This window comes from Hydra viridissima, unplaced genomic scaffold, assembly GCF_058129835.1.
Source record: "Hydra viridissima isolate aposymbiotic clone 2 unplaced genomic scaffold, HvirCarnegie_v1 scaffold_7, whole genome shotgun sequence".
Classification (NCBI taxonomy): domain Eukaryota; kingdom Metazoa; phylum Cnidaria; class Hydrozoa; order Anthoathecata; family Hydridae; genus Hydra; species Hydra viridissima.
This window is the reverse complement of record NW_028324306.1, coordinates 16,215,873-16,219,490: the sequence shown is the minus strand read 5'-3', so window position 1 is coordinate 16,219,490 and position 3,618 is coordinate 16,215,873.

Below are 3,618 nucleotides of genomic sequence, written 5' to 3'. Positions count from 1 at the left end.
TCAAGCCTCTCACACTTCTTTTTTTTTATGTAAAACGAGTATTTTGTTTCTCTCTTTTTCTTTTTACTAAAATAAAGATAGTTCATAGTATGCGTTTCTATAAGTAAAATATAAATTTCATTATATCGCATTCATGTAATACGACACTTTCCCGCTTGATGTACCACGAACGTCGTGCCATCATCTTAGTCCAGTCGTCTTCAATCCTTGATCATTTTATTAGCGCAAGTGCTGGATCAGCAGAATGTTATTTACTGGAGTATCTGAATCACTATTCTACTAGCAAACTATGGCTGGATTTAAATACAATAAACAAATCTGTTAAACCTCTTACTTTCTTTTAATTTCGAGCAATAAGGTTTTGTGTGATTTCAATGCCATCATAGAATAATTCCATCTTCAGCGAGTTCGGATTGTTTATCACGGATATTCTTAAACATAAGAACATCTGGTTTAGTTGAAGACTATCCTAGGCTAACAGTTAAGACATCTGCCAAAAGATTCCTAGACATGGTGCAAGCAAGCTATCCACAACGAGTTCCGGCCGATAGATGATTAAAAAAAATATAAAGGTCAAAAGAAAATTGTCTGTTGTTATAAAAAATCGTGGAATGAGGGTCGTGGTTTGGAACGAAAGTTGAGAAACCTTGAAAGTTGTACAAAATTTAAAGATTTTTTTAAAATTTGCGAAAATTTTGGAGTTTTTGAAAATTTAAAGAATATTTTCAAAACATTGAAATGAAATTTTGAAAATATTCTTTTTAAATTCTAAAAATTGTTAAGAAAATTTAGATAATGACAAGAGAAACTTTTGGAGGGTAAGATTTGAGTTTTCCAAGAAAAAATCTTTTTTGGCTATTTTTGAAGCACTCTAATACACTGCGACCATTTTCTATAGACGCATGTAAAATTTAGCGGATTTACAGTGTTACAGTGGTAATAAAATTGTTCTAATGGTACTTTTGAATAAGTATATGTAAGAAAACAATGATCCATTATGCATTTAATTATTAACTATCTTGATTGTATTAAAATAATTAAATTTTTAATATTCACGTGGCAATTTTCTATAGACGCACTAAAGTTTTTACGAGTTTTGTCGCAAATTTCTTATATTCTGTAGTATTTTTTATTTTGTGAGTCGAAATTGAGTTGAACTTAACTAAATGCCGAAAGGAAAGGTCCTTACCAATATTGAAAAAGGTCAAATATTAGCTTATCATCGAGAAAAAGTTCCAAATCGAGAAATTACTAGAAGATTGAAGAGATCAGATCACGTTATCCGTAATTTCTTGAAAAATCCAACAGATTATGCAACAATCAAGAGGAAACCAAAGAAATCTAAGGTTTCAGACCGTGAAAAACGCAGGATTGTTCGACTCGCATCAAATTCATCAAAAAGTTTGAAAACAATTAAGTCAGATTTGGGTTTAAATGTTTGCAAGGAGACGATTAGGAAAGTTCTCAAAGACAGCCCACACATTGTAAGATCAAAAATGAATAAAGCACCAAATTTGAAGCCTGTTCACAAACAGAAACGGATGGAATTCGCCCGCGAAAACATGGCACGCGATTGGGAACAAGTAAGAAATTTTAGATTAAATTCTCATAAATACGTGAGATGTCTAAATAGCTGAATATTTTTGTTTTCAATACCAGGTGATTTTTTCGGACGAGAAAAAGTTTAATCTTGATGGGCCTGATGGTTTTAGTGGCTACTGGCGTGATTTGAGGAGAGAACCCAAATATTTTTCGACAAGGAATTTTGGTGGTGGATCTTTGATGGTTTGGCTTGGGTTTTGTGCAACAGGAAAGTTAAATTTAGCATTTACATCTTCCAAAATGAAAAGTTCTGAATACATTGATGTGCTAAAATTATGTTTGATTCCATTTCAAAACAAATATCGACGCAAAAAGTTTGTTTTTCAACAAGATAACGCCAGCATTCACACAAGTAACGAGACTAAAGCTTGGTTTGAAGCTAAAAAAATCGAGCAAATGTGGTGGCCTGCTCGCAGTCCAGATTTGAATCCTGTTGAAAACATCTGGGGAATCATTGTAAGACGTATCTATGCTGACCAGAAGCAATATAACTCTGTGGCAGAGCTAAAAGAAGCGGTATCAGAATGCTGGGAGGATATGGAGCCAAAAGTGCTGGAAAACCTGGTGGGAAGTATGCCTAAACAAATTTATCAAGTAATTGAGCGCAAAGGAGGTCCAATCGAGTACTAAAAATGTGACAAAAACATTTTTTTTGGATAGTTTTGTTAAAAAATGTGAACTGCGTCTATAGAAAATAGTCAGCTATCTTTTGAATGTAATTCATTTATGATTGACCTATTTTCAAATTTGATATTAATTTTTGATAATTTTCATTACTTTTTGATATTTTATTTATAATTTATTGCAATGCTCTATAAAAATAAAGTTAAGTACATTTTTAAGACATAATCCACATGCGCCAATAGAAAATGGTCACAGTGTATATATAAAAAGGTGTAAAACGCACTAAAACTTATTATGTCATGATCAGAATTCAGAAGATTCATTTCATGGAGCTTAATTAAATGTTCTGAAAACAAGATTTGCATCGTTCTCTATTTTATAATTTATGTAAAAGTTTAAAGGAATTATTAGCATGTTGCATGAAGCGACTCTATTTTTAATAGAAAGTGCTATATATTATTGATAAACTTCATGCTAAGAAACCTTAGTATGATAGGCCAGAAAATATCAAAAGACAATTTAGTTTTAAATATTGCTCTATTTAATGAATACTTGGTGGTTTTCGCTCAGCACTTTTTTCACATTTGACAACCCTTTAAAAGTTCAGACAAAATGTTGTTTCATAAAACGCTCTAAGCATTTTTTAAACGATATAGACAAAGAAAGAGAGGAAAAAAAGAAAGAATTAAAAAATGAATTTAAAGTTCAGATTTTTACTGAGGTAGCTCCAAAACCTAATTGGATATTTAACATAGCATACTGGTAAAAGGTTAAGTAATAAACGTTTCGTTTGACCTTCCGATTAATGACGGACCGAAAGAAAACCACAACTCAACTTTTTCGTTAATAATCCGCGATTTTTAGATGAAATTTTAGTTATAAAGTTATTTCAAAACCTAACGAAAAGCTGATATTTTTTTTTGAAAACGTTTGATTCAAAACAGTTTCGGTTCGTTTTATTTAATTAATATCCGAAACGCAGTTACTTACGTTTTTTATGTTATGTTAAGATTAAATAGTAGAATCATTCTAAGTCAACTCAACAGGCTGTTTAACCCAATGATATATATTAACAAGATAACTAACTTCACAAAAATTCCGTAAGAAAAAGTGAAGCAAGTTTTTAGTTTTTAAAGCCGGTAGCCTCTTTATTTAAACTGAAAATAATTCATTATTGTTTAGATTTGTTTTTATAACTGCGTTATTTCTGGCAGACAGAAATTTTCGTTATTTCTGGCAGGCAGAGAGAAAAAATTTGCTTCTCTGCGGAAGCGACTGCTGGTAAAAATATTAAAACTTTTTTTACCAGCAGTCTCTTATTCCTAGGTGTTACTATTTATATTCGATCGAACTTACATTGTCTCCGAACACAAAATGGGAGGCCATTTTTCA